We start from the raw sequence: 22,985 nt of genomic DNA on the forward strand, positions 1-22,985 counted from the left end.
AGAAATTGTCACCCTCAGCCTCATGACGAGCAAGCAATTCCGCACAGATGGTTCTCCTTTGCTCTTTATGGTGTTCGGTTAGACAACGAGGGACCCAGCGGGAACAAACCTTTGAATATCCCAACTGGTGAACAATTGTGACAGCACTACCAACAGAGATGTCAAGTTGAGCACTGAGTTGTTTGATGGTGATCCGTCGATCATCTCGAACGAGTGTGTTCGCACGCTCCGCCATTGCAGGAGTCACAGCTGTGCACGGCCGGCCCGCACGCGGGAGATCAGTCAGTCTTGCTTGACCTTGCGGCGGTGATGACACACGCTTTGCCCAACGACTCACCGTGCTTTTGTCCACTGCCAGATCACCGTAGACATTCTGCAAGCGCCTATGAATATCTGAGATGCCCTGGTTTTCCGCCAAAAGAAACTCGATCACTGCCCGTTGTTTGCAACGCACATCTGTTACAGACGCCATTTTAACAGCTCCGTTCAGCGCTGTCACCTGTCGGAAGTCAATGAAACTATACGAGACGAAGCGGGAATGTTTGAAAATATTCCACAAGAAATTCCGGTTTTTTCAACCAAAATTGGCCGAGAAAAAAAAATGTGTTGCATTACTTATTGAACTGCCCTCGTACTATTCCTGCTGGTGGTTGCTCGCTGGTCTACTAATTTATTAGTACTGTCAAACAGCCTATTGGCTTCTGTCTCGGCTTCTTCGGACGACGTTCAACTGGTGATTTTACTGACGTTTCACCAGCACGAGTGGCTGGCATTGTCAAAGATTCACCCTCCGTTGCCGGTGGTGAACTGGAGCCGACGCGCCAACGTCAGAAGGCTTCTCCGCAGTCATTTCTGGCGCGGTTCTCCTCTTGCTACGCAGTACGCGAAGCCAGGATCCGTTTACTTTAAGGCTTTCCTCTTTCTTGTTGAAGCCGTTCGCGTGTTTTTGTATTTCTACAGCTTCTCTGAACAAGTGGGTATGATAGAGCTTCTCTACAGGCAGAATTTCCGTGTCGGCGAATTTTATTACGTGGTCAGTCTCACTCAGTGCGTGCTCCAATTTACCATGGCAATGGAGGGTGAAGCTTTGACAATGCCAGCCACTCGTGCTGGCGAAACGTCAGTAAAATCATCAGATGAACGTCGGCAGAAGAACCCGAGACAGAAGCCAATTGCAGTTTGTCATCAAGTGGCCAGGAAAACCTTAACAATTTTGGACTAGTGCTGTATTGCCAACGTCTGCAAAGGATGGACAGGAGGCACCGAACTTAACAACAGTGCCATTAATTTTCTCCTCGTAAAGTATTGCCTAAAAAACCTTCTAACTGCAGTAACCCACGTTTGAAGAAGCCGAATTTCGCGTTACGGGAGGTTCACAAACCTTTGTGATGTATCTGATCCGCGATCACATTTTTTTAGTAACATTTTTCTTTATGAAAGGCGCTGGACTACATAAAGTTCTGTTAAATTTAAGAACACAGGTTTCTTTAAAACTTGGTTTGATCGAATCTGGAACCTTGTGCATTTATAGCGCATGACAAAGAAGTGCAGAAGCCAGACAACATGGTCGAATGTCAATGTAACTTCATAGATGTATCCATCATCAGGAGGCCTGTAAAATATCCGAGTTTCAGTTCTCAGTGGTAGGTAGAATGACCACCAGAATGCATTAGTGTTGTTCCTGACCAGTGTGGTTACCAGCCTCCTAGGGGCGTGAACAGCATCAGACGTTGAGCGATTATTGTGGCGGAGACGGAGATGCAGCGTACTCAGTACGTCTCAGAGTTTAAAAGGAGTCGCCGTTTCGCTAGCTGGTCGAATCATGCAACATCTAATTTTTTTGTTGGGGGCAGGGGGATATGTATATGATAGTGACCGATGAAGGAACGCAGGAACGTGAGGGCAGGCATCACTATCGAGGTTTTGGTTGACCAAGTATGACCACCAAAGTGGAGGATCGCCGTATTGTGCCCAAAGGACATCGTAAGCTCTTCACATTTTCACCTGCTATCCCCGAACAAGTAATGGCGTCCCTGCAATATTGCGTGTCATCACACACTATTGGTCGAAGACTAATAGAAACAGCTATAGGGTACTATTGTCCCATAGGTAGGCTGCTGTTAATACTGCAGAACAGAAGGTTGCGTTTGTTGTGGTGCCGTAAGCGGGAAGCATGGGCTTCTGCGGCATCGCGTGGCACTATGTTCAGTGGTGAACTTCGGTTCACCACTACTCGGGATTACCATAGTGGGCGACTTTGGTGGCTACCTGGGAAGAGATGCCAATCGTCAACTGGCGTCGAGGATATGACTTCATACCACTGTTGGTGGTGTTGAGGGGAATCTGGACAGAACAACGGACATCATGCATCGTTATTTGTTACTTCTCAAGTGGCTTTATCGTGGCACCATTTGTCAACATGACAATGCTCTTAGACAGATAGCACGCGTTCCTATGAACCGTGTATGTGATGTTGAGGGATTCTTGTGACCAGCAAAATCCCCAGATCTGTCCCCAACCGATCACGTGTGGCATCAGCTCAGGCGCTAAGCCCATCCCAGCGCCAGTATCCAGGATATCAAGGACCAGTTACTGCAGATGTGTAACAGCCTGCTTTGGGTTGATGATTTTCCTCTCAACCGAATCACTGTTTGCATCTAGGCCAGATGGGGTGCAGCCTCACACTGGTAAGTGGGTTTCTTGCTGCGAAGTTCTCCGTAAATTTCACTCGATGCCGTAATCACTTAAATAACGTCAAGTACTCTCTCAAGTCGTGAAGTTTCATTTCGTTTCCTTGGTCCTTTCTTGGTGCTTCACTTCCTGTCAGTGCACGTTCAGCTAGACACTGACAGTTCCTGAACCATGTGAAAAAAACGTAAATTAGTTTCAAACTGCGGTGTGCACGCACTTTATTCAACAAGTAAACGTCACCGTAGGTAGTGGGATTTAGGTTGTGACTTGTTCGATATGCCTGACACCATACCTGGTGTGCAGCTCGTCTGATCGATTTCCAGTAGCTGTTTTGAAACAGAGCGCGAATCTTCTCTATGTTTTCAGGAGTTTTCACACTTTTTGGACCACCGATATTGCCAGCACTGTCATCAAGAACTTGCGAATCCATTTCTTGATTTTGAGCACACTTTCACCGGTTGTCTTCAGCTTGAACTCGCTCGGAAACTTCCTTGTTACTGTTCGCATAGTAGGCCTTCACAAGCGCTATACGCTCAGGCAATCTGTACCTTGACATTTTCACGATCAGATAGCCGGCAACAAAAAACCTCGTGCGCATGTGCATGCTAATTTCGATCACGCCCCGCAACCAACCGTGCAGTTTGAATGTCCTAACGCAAACCGTTCAGATGTTATGACGATTTTATCCCATATAGTTCAGTAACTATCACCCTGCACTACTTCAAAATTTTGTGGATATTAATGTACTGTCATTTACTACACTAATTAAATAATCTGTGGCTTTTTACGCAACGGAATTACAGGTCGACGATGGGAACTGTCGCTCAAGTAGCCGAAGAACTTACGAGAAGGAAGCCAAATTTTAGATAGATGTAAACAGTAATATCTAAGGCGCTGCAGTCATGGACTAGTGGCTGGTCCCGGCGGACATGTGTGTGTGTGTGTGTGTGTGTGTGTGTGTGTGTGTGTGTGTGTGTGTGTGTCCTTAGGATAATTTAGGTTCATTAGTGTGTAAGAACATTTCTGAAACAGTAATACTGCGTAATATTTTTAGTTTGTTTAAAAGTACGGTTAACTTGTGTGTGCGTACTGTATGGCTGCAACAACAGCAGTTCGGATTTTTCGTTCTGGATTCATTCAGACCACGTTCGTTAAGATATTTATTGGGTATTTCATACCGTGACGGTAATAGCTTTGTAACTTTCCTTCATACTTCCCCGACTGGTACAAGACATTCTACAGCGTAAAGTAAACTTATCAAGTACAGAAACAGTAAAAATAACGAAAACAAATGAAAAATTAAATAATCGGCCGCAAGCATAATCCACAGTTGATCGTGGCAATTGACACCTGGGATAGGAGCGCGATATGACGTCGGTGAATAAACTGAAGGAGCAGCGGCATTCTCCGACTAGTTGTCGCTATAGTAGCAAAGAAAGGAAGGAAGATGGGGTTTAACATTCAGTCGATATAGAGGTCATTAGAGACTGTGCACAATTTCGGATTGGTTCAGAGATGGGGAAGGAACCAAACCGGCATGTGCCTTGAGTTATTTAGGGAAACCAATCAAACGTAAATCTGAATAGCCGGAGGTGGGTTTAAATTATCTTCCTCCGAAATGCGAGTCCAGTATGCCAACCACTGTGCCACCTCCCTCGGTGCTACAGTAACTCCTCTGTAAACAATTAGCTGCCGATCACTTAGTTGTTCTGATCTCAGTATAGTGTACGCTTCTTTGTGGAAGTGGGGGGAAGGGAGGGAGGAAGAGGAGGAGGAACTCATTATTTTTGCTGTTCCCGCCGCTCTGACAAGATCAAACCCAGCACTGGTGAGGAAGCAGTCGTAAATACAATCCCACTGAGAGAGAAAATATGAAAGTCACCGTGTTAACGAAGGTACACACCGCAATGGCGCAAATAATGAGAGACTCTTGGTAGAAGGCCGTACAAAGAGCAGCTTAGGCCTCGTTTCTTCTGTCAACGTATTTGGGACAAAGGTTTTGCAGATGTCTCTGGTGGCATGTTTCCTCTCAGCGAAATACGTATCTCACAACACACGCATATCGGAATCACCCTCCAAGACATGAGTTTTATGTACTTTTACCAGATTTACTGGCGGTCGTTAAAAAGTGTATTTCCTTTGACCGGAGGCATCTTCTTAAATGATACACCGTTTTTATGCACACCTTATTGGTGCCAGTCTGTCGTAGAACGTTCGTTCGTCAAATTGCAGCCGATATCTTTTGTAGCAGAGCCCGATTAAATCGCAGCTTCTATATCAGTTAGTTCAAACGGATTGTTTGAGGTGTGAGCTACTTAGCTTACCCCTCATATGATAAGTGTTCGATCCCTGATGACCTACAGGTAAGGGAAACTCTCCATAAGAGCATGCAAGTTTATGGAAAACAATGTCGTTCTACGGACACGTCTTACTGAAGGAAAACCACTAGGTGTGACGCAATCAAACATGAAAGGACGAGAACCACACCACTCCTGCGCGCGGGCACTTCCTCTCGTGGTGGAACATTGGAGTGTGAATGTATAGTGCGAGAGGACTTACTGTCCTCCCCTTGTTTCCACTCACAATAACTAGACGGAACAAGTTGTCTGGTATTAGTGTTTATTACATTAAACTTTACAACTTGCACAGGCAGCGCGCCAACTGCGGCTCCTGGCTTAGCTGGGAGATATACACGCCCGTCCGCTACGGGGTCTCGCAGCTACCTGCTCGGTAGAGGTGGCAAAAAATAATGTAACTGATAGAAATAACCGGTTACTGAAAAGTAACGGTTACTGCGATAACCGTTCCTCTGATACAGGCAGTTATTTCAATAACTGTCTAATGTCAACAGTGCCTCTCGCCATCTGTTGACCGAAGATCGTACTACGCTTTCCCGTCAACTCATCGGAGATCTGGCTAGGAACTAAGGAGAGGGTAGACCATTTGGAAGGCGTTCTATAGACCATGGGAATAACTGTGAGACTGCGCGCCATCTTTTGATAAAAACTGTCTACTATATCGTGCGCCTTCGTTACTTTTAGCACAAACAATTAAATAAAGTTAATGTCCGAGCGGTGGCTGATAGGAGCTGCAGTACAGGCATTAACAAGTACGGTCGTTCCCTTATGCCACCGCCTCATATGTCAATTTAGCTTGGACGGGTTGTATAAAGAGAGGTACCATAAGGAATTCGAGCGACTATGGAAATAACTGTCAGAGATCGGTATTTTCCTCCGGCAGTTATCGTTATTGGCTCACGCCTCACAGTTCTCGCTCTCTGGCAGTAATCGGGCTTCCATCACAAGTAACCTGGAAGTTGGTAACGGAATAAGTGTGTGTCTGTGTTGCTGATACAGTGACTCCAGTTTTAGACCGCGGTGATATTACAGAGACGATAGTTACCGGAGCTAACAAATATTTACGTACTTCTTCGGAAATAGCCCCTGGCCATCGCGAATCACAAATAACAAGTCAGAAAGTATAAGATAATACAGTTGAATATAATAATTGTTATCCTCTTCATTTGTCAGGAGATTGTCAAAATATGTGAATATATCACAGTAACTGCTAATATTTACAGAATTGATACACTGTCAGAATAAAACACAGTTACGCACTTTTAATAAATTTATCATACACAGAATACCCGATCTTGACTGTTGCAACCAAGTGCTGTCAAAACTGAAATATAGCAGAATTTTTACCTAAGCTGGTCTATCAGTCTCTGTTACGATATTCATCTACAGAGTAGAAAGAGGGGTCAATGGAAGCGTCTGATTCCACCCGTCTGCGTCGACGTAAAGGTGTTGTGGTGTGTGAATGTCATTACGGCACGGTGTTTATGAGTTGGTTTTTGTGTGTGTGTGTGGGGGGGGGGGGGGAGGGGGCTGTCGATCTAGGTTGCAGTGCCGGAATTTGCTGGTGGTAATTAATTTTTTTTTTTTCTACCTGTGATGTTAGATCACGTAACTAATGAGGAAGTATTGAATAGGATTGGGGAGAAGAGAAGTTTGTGGCACAACTTGACCAGAAGAAGGGATCGGTTGGTAGGACATGTTCTGAGGCATCAAGGGATCACCAATTTAGTATTGGAGGGTAGCGTGGAGGGTAAAAATCGTAGGGGGAGACCAAGAGATGAATACACTAAGCAGATTCAGAAGGATGTAGGATGCAGTAGGTACTGGGAGATGAAGAAGCTTGCACAGGATAGAGTAGCATGGAGAGCTGCATCAAACCAGTCTCAGGACTGAAGACCACAACAACATGTTTTGTGTATTTATGAAGTATTGAATGTGATTTCATTTATGTAGGGATGATTGATTTGTGGACTTTTGGGATTGTGGTTTTATTTTTCGCAGTTGTAGTTGTTGGTTTTTTGGCATCAGTAGCTGTGGTGGACCTATATAGGTCACCAGAAATGACCGATTCCCATTTTCATAGTTGTATGTGTTGATGCTTTAGTATCGTCATGTGAGGTTGACCTATGTAGGTCAAGGGAAATGTCCGATTCCAATTTTCGTACTTTTAGTTGTGGGTATTGGTTGACCTATATTATTCAAGGGAAGTGTCCGATTCCTGCAGATTTTTGTTGGTGTAGCAGAATGCTGTATTTTTTTCCCTTTTTGTTCTTCATTTTGTGTTTTGGGATCATGGTGTGTTTTTTTTTTACTAGCTTGTCCTCACCCTAAAACCCCCAACTTCTCGCAGTTGTCCCCTTGGTTTGATTGTATTTTTGGTGGGAAATGTTATTGTATTATTTATATGTATCTTCGTGTTTGTTGCCATGTGTATGTAGTGACGTCATAGACACATTTAAAATAGCCATTTCCGGCATATTGATGACAGGTGGAATCAGACACTTCTGCAACAAATAGTCGTTCAAACACACTATAAACCATGCTTTATCTGAAACCAAGTTTTTAATGGTTGCTGACTTGCTGGCAGTTTATTGAAAATGCATGTTCCTGAATATTGGACCCCTTTTGGACCAAGGTAAGTGATTTTAGGTCTTTATGTAGATTGCTGCTCCCATTTCTAGTACTGATATTATGTATTAAGCTATTGGTTGGAAATACTTGTAACAAATTTCATTAAGGAATAAATATACTAGGAAGCTGTGGTTAGAATACAAAGTTCCTTGAACAGGTTCCTACATGATGTTCTTGAATTGATACCACAAACGATTTTTATTACACGCTTTTACATGCGAAAAACTTTTGCTACGTTTGTTAAGTTACCACAGAATATGCTCCCTCATGAAATAATAAAATGAAAAAATGTGGCATGCCCTTCCCAACCGCATTTATTATCGAGTTGTAGTCCCATAAATGTAACATTGTCAACCTTTTCGATCTGCATGTCTTCATATGTTATAAACATGTTGTAGCTGGAGAAATCTAGCAGTTTCCAAGCGTACTCACACTTTCCCCAATAGGACTAGCTTTTACAGCACAGGAGTAAACGAATCTGTCACATTACGTATATTTTTTGTTGTATTACAAGGCTGTACACTTTATTCTATTATGTGAGCAGCACAAGAAATTAAGCTTCGAATTTAACCTACAGTACTCAGTTTACATATTACTTCATACTTAAAAACGCACGTTGTTAACATTTTACTTAAACAGTGCTTTGGCGAAGTTCCGCGTACTTTCCGTCGCAGCTGCGAAGATAACATTTCTAATAGCGACCGATAACCTACAAACATATAATATGAAACACTAATAATCGTTCTAACAACAACTAAAATGTACCCGGAGTTAATAAGCTAAGGTTATGACACGATTCATACGACATTCCTGCTATTTCACACTACTCGCAGTTATACTGATAACTAAACTGATGGATTCCAACTATGTCGTTATTTAACTGTCGGATAGACTTGGCCACTGTTTCTATCTTTCGATACAGTGTATCGATATGTGGAACTGTTTCAGTGTCTCGGAACGGCTGTGGTTCACTGTTTCGAAACAGTGGTGTTTCATTCCGCCCCTGTCTCGGATTACCGGACCAGATTCGATCTCGAGCCAGACACAGAAACTGTATCGTTGTTTCAAAATAAGGCTGTTTCAGTCCACCTGTGCTAAGAACAGACTAACTGTATCGAAACAGTGATGTTTCATTCCGCTCTGTGTCGGACGAGATTCGGGCTCGGCACAGGTACTGAAACACAACATACCACTTCATGAAACACTTTCAAGAGTGTCGAAATCTTTTTGACAAACAATAGCATGAAGCTTAAGATATACGAAAATAAAGCTTCGTTTCTAGCGGACTGTCCTATTGTGAAATGGCGTAACATCCGCTTTATAAACACTAACCAAACAATAAACCAACGCATATTATTCACGTTCAAAATAATAAATATGTGAAAATCATTCAGTTAAATTACACTTTTTTTATAACATACGCTTCTCTGTTCATGGACAGTAATCATATTAAGAAACGCAAGTAAGCCCACAACATTTTGAATAAAGAAAGGCGTAGAGTGACAGTTATTAGACATATACATAAATTTAATGTAGGTATAATTGCAAGCAATCTGTTTGAAGTATCACTGATAGTGTAATGGTGAACGGGAAGGTCTGGGAAGCATGGTGAATTTATAGTAACGGTTCGAAACACCTTGCAAGACAAAATTTTTTTCTGTTATATTTTGTTATTTATTCGAATTATTTGGCGTTATTTGTGAGTCTATAGTTACTGTGCGTATTATTCACAATGATTCCCTTTGTGTGCATGGAAATTATCAGGATGGGTATATTACCCATACTAACGGAATGTGGGAATCCCAGTAGCATATCCGTTGTTTCTGATCAGGATGGGTATATTACCCATACTAACGGAATGTGGGAATCCCAGTAGCATATCCGTTGTTTCTGCAGTTTGCTCCCTTCTCCAGTTCCGTTTGTGGTGGTTCTTCTGTCTTCAGCCATGGCTGTCCTCAGCCAATTGAAAAGCAGCGCATTTGCTGCAGGAAATACGAAACTCCCAAGACGCCTAAGTGATAGTTTCATACTTTCTGCGATATGATTAGCGCTCTCGCACCTCATTTGTGTTTATATGGACATACTTATACAGTAGACATTCAAGATGATAAAATGTGTAGGTTTATTAGATTACAAAACACAAACTTTAGCGCTCTCGACCTCCTTTATGTTTATATGGACATACTTATACAGTAAACATTCAAGATGATAAAATGTGTAGGTTTATTAGATTACAAAACACAAACTGTTTCACTGTTTCGAAACAGCGTATCGAAACATTACATTGTACTGTTTCATTTGTTTCGAAACAGTTACGTGTTTCAGTTTGCCCATCTCTGCTGTCGGAGTATTCGGTATTCGCTAGCGAAAAATAACTTGGCAGTTATTAATAACCGTTAACGATAACGGTTATCAAAGAATAACTGGAACTGTGATAACGGTTACTCCAGAATAACCGTTTGGCCCACCTCTACTGCTCGGCCGTTACAACAGCTAATCCTACCTGCGCGCACAAAGGACCTGGGAGATCCACTTCCGCATGTAGGTTGCAAATTCTTCCGACAGGGAGCAGACTATACTGGACAGTCTGACCTGCCCAGTTTGAAGCTGCCACTAGATGGCAGTTGGAGTGAGTAGCAGAGTCCAAACACCACTAAATGGTTCAAATGGCTCTGAGCACTATAGGACTTAAATTCTAAGATCTGCAGTCCCCTAGAACTTAGAACTACTTAAACCTAACTAACCTAAGAACATCACACACATCCATGCCCGAGGCGCGGTTCCCGACTGTAGCGCCTAGAACCGTTCGGCCACCCCGGCCGGCACCACACCACATATGGATATACTCGTATTAGCAAAGGAGCTCATTTTGCATCCACCCCACGCCCGTTGCCACGCCTCTATCGCTGTGTCCCTCCCTTTCTCCACCTCCACACCATCTCCTTCTACGTCCGCCGCTCGTGGTCTCGCGGTAGCGTTCTCGCTTCCCGAGCACGGGGTCCCGGGTTCGATTCCCGGCGGGGTCAGGGAATTTCACCTGCCTCGAGATGACTGGGTGTTTGTGTTGTCCTCATCATTTCATCATCATCCCGGAAAGTGGCGAAATTGGACTGAGCAAAGATTGGGTAATTGTACGGGCGCTGATAACCACGCAGTTGAGCGCCCCACAAACCAAACATCATCACCATCTCCTTCATCAGGGCAATTTCCAACGCCTCCCCCTCCCGGATGACGAACTTCGCCGTGACATCTACCCTTCCTTCCAACTATAACCTGGTCTTGTCCCCCCCCCCTCCCCAGGGCTCCCTTTTATCCTCTTCCCTCCTTCTCCCAGACCGGATTTTCCTCCTTCCCCCCCCCCCCCCCCTGAGACCCTGCACCCCATACTTGCCTCTTTCCTTCCCACATCCCTCCCTACCTGGCCCTATTCAGCGCGCCCCCCACTCATCTCACCCATCTCTTCCCCTCCCTCCCTTCTTCCAGTCTCCCTCATCTCCTTGCGCCTGGCAGATCCTCTGTCTTGATCATCGTCAGTGTGCCACATCAGTGTTGTGTTTAGTGCTGTTTCTCCTGTGCGTCAAGATGTGTGATTTTAATTGTGTACTGCCTTGAGGTTCGCCATCAGTGTTTGTTATGTGCTACACCATCTGTCGATACCTTTCATGCTCCAGTTATACTGTGCGTTGTGTTCTTTTAATTGTCGCAGTGTGTGGCTTTTTGTGTGTGCTACTTTTAAACAGTTTTAACAGCTTTTTATCTCCATTTTACGGTCACCCTGTTTTTTGTCTATTGCCTTCCATGATGATCCCCTTTTTTATATCTATGTTCACCATATTCTCTCCTTTGTTCTTTTTAAATGTCTTCTATTGTTTGCTCTATGTCTTTCGGCTGAAGACAAGCGCATATGCTGCTGCCAGCCTGCCCCATGGGGAACTGAAATACAATAAAGGAAAAAAAGGAGCTCATATACACTAGAAAAGAAACTTTCGGTCACTACAACAATTTCATTTATTGCCACGAAGCAATGAACAAACGAATTACCCATTGAGATAAGTATGAGGACATTTCATGGACAAAGAATTGTAACTATGAAATCTAGTCTTGTTATAAGTGGGAGGACACTTTGAAGCACAATGTTGAACTATAACGCACATACGGCTAGATACTCTACAAGTACGATGCCACATAATTTGGACAGCAAATAATTGTAACTTTCCTTGCGTTACATGTGTGCGATACGACTCGACTGTTTTAATCTCCTGATGCTGCCAAGGAAAGAAGGATAAAGAGCCAAACTACACGTGTTAATTGTTCCGTGGTAACGACAAGGGCCGGCAAGACGCTAAAGAACGGAAGAGCAGAGAGGGCTGTGAGACGACGTCAGCCAATACCAAGCCGACTAGGATGACACCTCGACAGGAGCGCCCTCTACACGAAGAGGCTACAGGCGCCGCGCCGCCCAGCCCCGGTCGGATTTGGAAGACTGGCCGTCATACTAACGCTACAGCTGCGAATTATGAACTGAATTGTTTTGCTTGCATTGAAATTGTATCGACCGAAGCACACTGATTATTTGCCGGTCGCAATTAGTGAACGCGCAAAGTTAAGTATCGTCAGTTTAACTTGCTGTGCGAAAACTCCATTAATAATAGTTGCTTAAGGTCTGCAGCGGTAGCTGAGTGATGCCGGCACTGTAGTTCAGCGTGTTAGGTCAGAGGGCTTTTCGCCCACTGTAATAAAAAAACTGAGTAAATGTGTCAACCATCAACTTAAACGAATGTCTTGTGACGTCCGCCCAGACCAAACGCAATGAACAATGCCGAACAAAACCAGAAAATAAAGAAGAAAGTTGTCAGCACGACGCAATGACGTGCCAAGGGGCTCGGGTTCGATTACCGGCTGGGTCGGACATTTTTCTCCGCTCAGGAATTGGGTATTGTGTTGTCTTCATCATCATCCTCTCATCCTGTGGGGTGTCGGCATAAAGTGCATCCGGCCACCACTTACATTAACCACGCCAAGCCCTAACCCAACCATGCCGACCCTATGAAAGCACTGGAAGAGTAAGAGTTGCTTGAATTGTCTAGAGATCCGAAATAATAACATCCTAGGCAGCCTGTATAGACGAGTGGGCAGGGTACTACATTGATGACAGACTGAACTACACTACTGGATATTAAAATTGCTATACTACGAAGATGACGTGCTACAGACGCGAAATTTAACCGACAGGAAGAAGATGGTGTGCTATGCAAATGATTAGCTTTTCAGAGCATTCACACAAGGTTGGTGCCAGTGGCGACACCTACAACGTGTTGACATGACGAAAGTTTCCAACAGATTTCTCATACACAAACAGCAGTTGACCGGCGTTTCCTGGTGAAACGTTGTTGTGATGATTCGTATGAGGAGAAGAAATGCGTACCATCACGTTTACGACTTTGATATAATGTCAATCTACGTTTGCAAGTAAAATAAAGTTTTCTGGTGTGTTTACAAATATTTACGTATTCCGATGTAAACGTACGTTGATTGAATTGCAGATTTGTCTTTCTTCCTGAGTTGCTGTCAACTGAAACAAGACTAAAGAGAAGTAAAATTTTCAAGATTTACTTCTATTATCGATTAAGTCTGCAGTGAGTTTCAGCCAATTTAAAGAGTTACAGCTAAAGATCTGGATATCATTTTCCTTAATGATCCAATGAAAATTAGTCTTCGAAGTGTTAGAAGTGATCTTCAAGGAGGCGTTTGCAGAACAAGAACGGATGCAGAATTTTCTGAATTCACACCACAAGATCCGTACTTGAAACTCTTCAGATGAAATCGTTCTGTGCAGCAACACACATTTGTGAAAGAATATTTACTTCAATCAAGTACATCTACTCAGTGTAATGCAATTTCTAATAAGTCGTTCCAACATCAATTTCGTTTCGCTAGAACGCTAACTGAAATCTATATGATGTAAATTATTAAGTGACCTGCGGAAACAACATTGGTAAGTTCACGTAAATGGTGACTGTTTTATGTTTACACTTGCACTGGTACTTGCACGTAGTTAGAAGGGATGATCATATTATTTCTAGTGGAAATTTTTTCTATCAACTCGTGGTAAGCACAGTATTTTTTTTCTTTTGTTAGAAACGTGGAAAATACGTTTTTGGCAGGTATTTTGACAGTTAAAAATTTAGTCTGTTTTTTGTTAGAAGGCTACATGTTTGCAAGGTATGTATAACTTACCAGAGACGATGTTACGTTTCGTTTTCTTATTTTCCTTTGAATTTGTGTATGTTTTGTTTTCCCTTTTCGTATTCTATTCTGCCAGTCAAGTTTTCGACAGTGTATTTGTGTTTAATATCTGCATGTTGATTTACAAGTTCGTGTGAATATATTCTTGTATACACAATTATTTCCACTTCTTTGAGAATGTTTATAGGAGGTCCTTTCGATGTTCTGTATAATATTTGTCAAGCAGTCTCTATTTTCTCGGCTTTGTGGTGTTAAAAACATTGCACAGAATACCGAAAGGACTTACTATGCATATTCTTGAAGAACTGGAAATATATATTGGTAGAAATAAACATCCAAAACGAAATTCTAATCGAACACAAAGGTTTTAAACACAAAAATTATCTCGAAAACCTTATTGCCTAATACATGGAAAACAAAAAGTATACAGACCAGAGATAAAATTCAAAGGAAAATAAGATAACGGAATGTAACATCATCCGTGGCAAGCTGTATGTACTTCGTAAGCACATAGCATAGCAGTAAAGAACTGACAGAACATTGAACTGTCAAAATATCTGTTAAAAATGTATTTCTTACGTTTCGAAACTACAAAAAGCCTTACCACGACTTGACAGAAAAAAATTTGCTACAGACGCTATATGCTCGTCACTTCCAACTACAAGTAAGTCCTAATTCAAATAAAACATAAAACAGCCGCGATTTACTCATCGATAATCTTACAAATGGTATTTTCGCAGATCACTCAATAACAGCAGTAAGACGAAACAGGCCTGTCATGTAAAATATTAGAAATATGTTACCTTATTGCAGCTAATTTTGGAGCTTTCATTTTCGTTATATCTTATAATGCCGTATATTATTCTGCGGGTCCAACGGAACGTAAAATATTGAAATTGATGTTGCAGAACTTGTCAAGATCAAGTTAAATAATTCCATCCTAAATATTTGAATGTGTCATGGTAAGTCAGGAGTTTGTGACAAAGAAATAAAGGTCGACGTTTTAGTGTGTATTATAACATTTACGTATAGGGGATAGATAGGGATCACGACCCACAGTAGCTGACACCCATCCCTACAGTTGGCGGCTGTGGCTATGGTAGGACCAAGAGGGGACCGACCGAGTCGAGTTGGAGGGGGAAGCACTCGCTGGAGGGGATTGGGTGGCGAACCACGCGTTGGCAGGCACGTTTTGCCACCTGCTGGTGGTCTGTCTGAATTATGGGAGCGCTATTACAGATTCTGGTTATCTTTCTAATCCTGGGGTATTTACAGTTAGATTTATGGACGTTTCGTCCAGTTTACATAATTTTATAGGTTTGTCATTACTTTCTGGGACGTTTCTTCGTATTTCCAAAAATTATTTTCTCGGGGTTTTGGAAACAATTAATAGGCAGATGTAAGGGAATAGATATCGATCCTTTACGTGACGGATCGAGCCTGCCCTTACTTAACGCTTCTCTGCTGAAGCGGCAACATTGGTGAGGGGATGTCCCATGGTACATGCAGGGCACGGTTGGCGCCTTCCTGTCTAAGGCGGGTGTACTACTCAGTCAAGGCTGAGAAATCCTGCGTGGCAGGTCCCGGATGTTGGTGGAAAGATGAATACTGGTGACGTAATATCATTTTCGTGTTAAATACGAAACTTCTCAACACTGACAGCCCTTCTTTAACAGCCTTGTTCAGCGAATATGCATGCAGGTGTGCAGTGTTGGTTCAAATGGCTCTGAGCACTATGGGACTTAACATCTATGGTCATTAGTCCCCTAGAACTTAGAACTACTTAAACCTAACTAACGTAAGGACAGCACACAACACCCAGCCATCACGAGGCAGAGAAAATCCCTGACCCTGCCGGGAATCGAACCCGGGAACCCGGGCGTGGGAAGCGAGAACGCTACTGCACGACCACGAGATGCGGGCGTGCAGTGTGATGTCGTGTATGAAAGCGAATAATTTGAAGAACATAATGGAGGAATGCGTATTTGATTCAAAGGCGGCCGTTAAATTCTATGGAGCAATGACAAATTCTGAAGAACTATGTAAGCGAGTGACTAACTGTGGAATGTCTGTGATAGGGCCACGTAGGGACAAGAAAATAACTCTATCTTTCGCCAAAAGGACAAGTCAACCGTCCAGGGAACAGATGATAAGCGAGAGTTGTGGCTTATATTGCCTACAGGGAAACGCTGAGGGATGGTAGTTCTCATTTAAAGCATGCGTATTACCAATGGCTAAGTCTCCATTTCAAGCGTTTATACGTAATTTTCGTCGTGCTACAGACTCGCAAAGAGTGAAAAAGTCGTAGTGAAAAAGTCGTCGCAAAACGATTCTGTAGAGGATATAAGCGTATTTAACTTCATCCTGCTAAAGAGCACAACATTTACGATCCAAGTTATATTACCGATATTTCGTAACATTATTATCCAGATTCTCCAGTAGTAACAGCAAACGAAGGAATCCTGCTGGTCATGTTACACCTCTTTCAAACTCTTATGCATCCATTATAATGCCCTATGATCATCCCAATTCTGCTGTATGATGCAGAAATTGTGAAGCATTCTGCTGTGTCAGTGGCTGTCGTTGAAATTACAGAACAGCTGATAAAACTGCTAAAATTAATATCGCACTATAAACTGAAGTGTGTGTTATAGTACATCACCACATATCATCGGTTTCTTCTAATCTCGTCCGTCCACTGTCACAGTTGAATACTTCATAAAGATTGACTGACACCTTTAGGTTGAGATGGAGGGAGCACTGAATATCTGCTACTTGTGAACGCGGAGCATGGGATTAAATGTTGTTTGAAGGCATCCTCAATGCTGCAGACCCATCATATTTCCATATACTGCGATGCCCTCGACATATTTTTACTTTTTTTCGTCAATAAGATGACAGTACCTCTTTTTATTTCTACTACCTCGCGCGTCTTGCACATGACAGCAAATGAGGAAACAATGCTCATCCAAACCCAACACTGAGACATCCGACCTCCCATCGCTGTGGAAGATGAATTCAACTGTATGGGTCATAACGTTAGGATAACTGTTGGAAACGCTGTAAATTGTCCTAAACTCTTCTAGTTTCCGTATGTTGCGATGTCTTCCATATTTCTGTCAATCCGAAACATCGCCTCCATGTTTTATGTCTACCAATCTGTGTGGGAGCTGCATTGTTTTCACCACACGATGTTCAGCTTTCTGTGAGAGCCGAAGGATCGAAACGTGCTAATATCGTTTTAACTCCTGACACCGACCTCGAAGTCATGGTAGAAAAACAAAGTGTACAAAACTGTAGTCGTACCCTGCTTGGATGTGTTACAGCCGAAATAACAATGTTTAACTGCTTATAAGGGACCAATACAGGAACCCTCTCTTGTGATTGATAGTCTGTTGGGTATGGTCTTCCTCCAATACAGTGGACAAAAATTTACACAGATCTGTACAAGTGACTTCGAGCACTGACCATGAGCTCCAGTGGAGTGATACGTGTAAACGTAATGCACTCGATGTCAACGCGCAGGTGGTATTTGTGTTTTCGATATAGTGGATAAGAGACACGTCGTAATATCTTATATGAGGTTCTATAATACGGAGTGGCTTAAGTGGTTAAGCCGGCCGGAGCGGCCGAGCGGTTCTAGGCGCTACAGTATGGAACCACGCGACCGCTACGGTCGCAGGTTCGAATCCTGCCTCGGGCATGGATGTGTGTGATGTCCTTAGGTTAGTTAGGTTTAATTAGTTCTAAGTTCTAGGGGACTCATGACCTCAGTAGTTAAGCCCCATAGTGCTCAGAGGCATTTGAACCATTTGCCATAACTGGTTAAAGTTTGGATGCAGATAGTTCTCTCAAAACTATACCGATTTTGCTCGAAAAACTTATAGAAGATGTATCTATTCTCGTGGTATCACGACTGTTTTTATTATTATCGTCACGCCTGCATGTTTCAAAAATAGGTGTTACAGCAAGTCCTGTGGTATTTCATACTTCATAACCCCTGATTATAAAGTACACACAATTTGAATTTTAGCTCGTTCAGGAACATAGAAAAGATAGTGTTCTTTTTCCCGACATGTCAGTAGATTGCGTGGAACTTTCTGTGATGATAAAATTGCTTACAAAACCCGACCTCAAGAATCCACTGTGTCATAGAAGGTTTACAGACATGTCGGCAGAGGGAAATTGTGGAGCAAAAATTTCAAATGTAAGCACGCAGACGGTAACTGGTTTCGATTTAACGGAAGAGACCGAGAGATATGGTAAAATCTTTTAGGAAGGTCTATTACAAGACGGGCTAGCACGATTTGTTTCGTAAATGCCAGTGTGATATGGCATGGCATTGGTAAAACGAGACTTTGTCATAGTGTTCAAAACATCAATGTCCTCTAGAATTATAGCGTGTTGTTGTTGAAATAAAAGTTATGATACTTTTTTCCGACAAGTTAGCTAATGGCGTGAAATATTGTTCGGTCTGACGCTATTTCACGTGTCTGAAATGTTTGTAATACACATGTGAATGACTGGAAGGCAAGAGACGCTCTCAGGTCATATAATTTGTCCATCAAGCTGAAAGAAATTGCATATTTTTTGTTGTAGGTCAAATTACCGCTTCAGTCCCATTACGGTTTTCGAAATAACGAGGACCTTCTGAAGTCGTTGATGATTTTCGCAGCTAAATAGTGAAACCCCTTTTTCCCAATTTTGCGCCGGGTGGACGCGCGTAGGGTGGGTATAGCCTGATCTCTAATTGTAATTGACGGTGGTTCACTTCGTTGGATGCAGCGAAATAATGAGATTCGAACTGAGTCCTGCAGTCGAACGTAAAAACTACATCGACATTGTTCGTGGACTACACTGAAGAGCCAAGGAAACTGGTATAAATGCCTAATATTGTGCAGGGTCCCGAGAGCATGCAGAAGTTCCACAACACAACTTGGCAACGACTCAACTAATCTGTGAGGTAGTGCTGGAAGGAACTGACACCATGAATGCTGCAGGGCTGTTCATAAATCCGTAGGAGTACGGGGCGTTCGGGATCTCTTCTGAACTACACTTTGCAGTGCATCCCAGATATGCTCAATAATGTTCATGTCTGGGGATTTTTGTGGCCAGCGGGAGCATTGAAACCCACAAGTCTCTTCCTGGAGCCACTCTGTAGGAATTCTGGACATGTGAGGTGTCGCATTGTCCTGCTGGAATAGCCAAAGTCCATCGGAATGCAGAATGGGCATGAATAGGTGCAGGTGACCAGACAGGATGCTTGTGTACATGTCAGCTGTCAGTCTCGTATTTAAACGTATCAGCGGTCCCATATCACTCCAACTGCACACGCCCTACACCATTGCAGAGCCTCTACCAGCTTGAACAATCCCTTATTGAGATGCAGGGTCCTTGGATTCACGAGGTTATCTTCATACCCGTAAACATCCATTCACTCTACGCAAATTGAAACAAGACTCCTCCGACCAGGCAACATGTTTCCTGTCATTAACAGTCCAATGTTGGTTTTCACGGGCACAGGCGAGCTTTGTCTCGTGGAGTCATCATGGATACATGAGTGGGCCTTCAGTTCCGAAAGCCCATATCGACTATTTTTCATTTAATGTTTCACACGCTCACAGTTTTTACTTGCCGAGCATTGAAATCTGTAGCAAACTGAGGAAAGGTCGTACATCTGTCTCGTTACCGCTAAGCTGTAAGGGAGCCGCGAATGATAACCAATGGGATTCTATTATGATATGAAAGAAGCGTTCGACAATGTAAAATGTGGCAAAATGTTCGAAATTGTGAGAACAATGTGGGTAAGCTGTAGCGCGAGACGGCTTATATAAGATATGTACAAGGAGCATGGAATAATAAGAGTGGAAGATCAAGAACGAAGTACTTAAATGAAAAAGTGTGTAAGATGGAGATGTCTTTCGCCCCTACGGTTCGATCTATACATCGAAGAAGCAATGATGGAAATAAAAGACACGTACAGGTAAGAAGTGCTTTCCTGTCGAAGAGAAATCTACTAATATCAATCACAGGCCTCAATATGAGGAAGAAATTCCTGAGAATGTACGTTTGGAGCACAGAATTGTACGGTAGCGAAACATGGGCCGTGGGACTAAAGGAAAACTGTAACACAATACAATGTGGAGCCACAGGCGAATGTTGAAAATTACGTGGACTGACAAGGTGAGGAATGAGAAAGTTCTGCGCAGAATCGGAGAGGATAGCAATATATGGAAAACACTGTTGTGTAAAGGAAGACTGAGATTGGAATATATCTAGCAAATGACTGTAGGTTGCAAATGCTACTCTGATATGAAAAGGTTGACACAGGAAGGGAATTAATGGCGGGCCTCATCGAATCAGACAGAGGACTGAAAACTGAAAGAGGGACACTTTTATAGGTCCCACTGAAACGTAACTACACACAGAACTACCTTCATCGGTTCGGACACACCTCGCTTGACGGGGCTACAGAAACATTTGTGTAGTGGACAATAGCTAAATCAGTCGTTAGCCCTGTCGTGATGTGTTTTAGTTTACAAAATCGGTGGAAACCGAAAAGAGTTCTAACAATCAACTTTCATGGGAGATCTAAAGTATTGTATAGCTACAATTTCGCGAAACAAAGCTGCAACTATCTGTTCACTAACTTGTTTCGGTATGTGCGTTATTTTAACGAACGAGACATGGTAGTTCGGATAGTCCTCGAAAGACACGTTCGTATAAGAATGAAATAAAGCCGAAATCAACTCCCACAATTTTTCATTAATGTTAATACAAACGCGTGCAACGTATAAATGGCGTTTCTGTGATGAAAATAGGAGGAAAAGAAAGAAATTATTCCTTACTGCTCAGTACTACTCCCGATGGCAGCCGATATAACGGTTACTTCGTGCACAAGCGGCTCGAATGTAAAATGCAGGAAGAGCGAAAGCGGAAAGAGTGACAAATGCTACGCGAACGGGAGAATTCGCGAGCAGAATACGTAATTCAGCTTGCACGGAAGCCATACGTATGCAATACTGCGTTTTTCGGTTTCAGCGTGTATTCCCTCGTGCATAGAAAACGGGACGCCAGAAGCATTCATTGTAAGCGATTGGTTTTGTGGGGTAGAGCTCTGTTACTGCACTGCAGCTCAGAAAAAGCAGCGGAGAAACACGACAGAGTAGTCAATACTGTGTCTGACTGCTGTACTGAATTACAGTTTCTATTTATTTGCACTTGTTGCATGTAGTAATAAACGAGGATCCAGCTCTCTTCTCAGTAGCTGTCTTTGTGGGCAAGAAGCAGATTGGCCGAGCGATAGTTATTTTTGCTACCTACATTATTATTTCACTGTACTAACGATCTAGATGTATAGTGTGGATAATAAATGGTTCAGCCATAATATCCCTGAGAGTGACCCGAAGGTGACATTGTTCAAGTGCTTACAGCGTGACAGTTATCGAGCTTAAAAAATTATATAGGAATGTAGCAACCAGTCGCGGAAACATAATTTATTTATCTTGTTGCAAATCGATTTCGACTGATATCAGTTATCATCATTGCATTTTTCTAATCGATACATGCCATAAGTAGAAGTACTGTCCCCGGCAGATTTCTGTCATGAAATCATGACACAGAAAAGGAACTTTATGGAGCCCAACATTCAAAAGTTATCGAACTATACAAAATAAAATCGTCGTAACTTGTGAACGGTTTGCTTCAGGACGTTAAAACTGCATGGCTGTCCGTGGGGCATGATGGGAATTAGAGTATGCCCGTGGATGGTTTGGTTTATCGACAAAGCCCACTTTCATTTGGATGGGTCCGTCAATAACCAAAACTGGCGCATCTGGAGAACTCAGTCGCCGCATTTCGCGGTCGAGAAGTCTCTTCATTCTCAACGGGTGACTGTGTGGTGTGCAACGTCCAGTCACGGAATAATCGGTGCGATATTCCTTGATGGCACGGTAACTACCGAACGGTTCATGAAGATTTTGGAAGATGATTTCAACCCCGTTATCCGAAGTGACCCTGATATCGACAAGAGGTGGTTAATGCAAGACGGAGCTCCACCCTGTCGAAGTAGGAGAATGTCTGATGTTCTGGAGCAGCACTTTGATGACCGCATTCTGGTTCTGCGGTACCGAGACGTCACTGACATGGGCCTCGATCGCCGTCAATCTGAAGACATGCGACTCCTTTTTGTGGGGCTATATCAAAGATAAGGTGCGCAGCAATAATCCCAAAACCATTGCTTATTTCATTTAATCGTGTCTGAGCTTCATCTGTAATTAATTAATAGGCTATATATACTAGATTACAAATACAACTAAATAATAGTTATACATTCATATATACATTCATGATCTTCTCATATCGTAAGTCGTCATTATGGTCTATAGCAAGGCTCATATCTTTCCCATGTGTTCGGCACACTTCACTGCAGCGTCGTTGGCGAACCACAGGTCTTGGAAAGTGCATGGGGCCAGCAAGGATGGACAGGTCAACGGGTGTGTCGTCGTTTGTTTTCTCCACATTGGCAGGGCTCTTCTTCGGCGTATCCCCAACTGAGCGGGTTTTCCTTTGATTTTTCCATTTGACACCTATATCTATTTAGGCCCTTAAAAACCCTCTATTCCAATTCTCATCCTGCAGGAAATTTTCTTTAATGTTCCAACAATTCAAGCTGCCTTTATCCAATTTCTGTTTCCACAAAGTTGTAGAATGACTTTCGTTTAGTGGTCGTAGAACTTTTATAAAATCTTTCCTAGATTCAAGTCTTGCCACTGCTGGCTGAGATGCGCACAGAGGATTTCTTCTATCTTCGCACTGCCTGCTACGCTCGGCCATCGATAAAGTTTGCTGTGTGATCTGTGGGGGGGGCTATTCCACATATAAAGGATAATGATCGAAGCAGACGAAATAAATTAAAATTTGTGTTGTGGCTAGGACTCAAACCCGGGTCTTCTTGCTTGCTAGGCAGAAATACTAACCATTACACCACCGCAAGACGGTGGTCAATATTACTGCACGAATTACCTAAGCTGAGTGCCCTCCCCGACACAAACTTCAATT

The sequence above is a fragment of the Schistocerca cancellata genome, chromosome 3 (assembly GCF_023864275.1).
Source record: "Schistocerca cancellata isolate TAMUIC-IGC-003103 chromosome 3, iqSchCanc2.1, whole genome shotgun sequence".
NCBI classification, from domain to species: domain Eukaryota; kingdom Metazoa; phylum Arthropoda; class Insecta; order Orthoptera; family Acrididae; genus Schistocerca; species Schistocerca cancellata.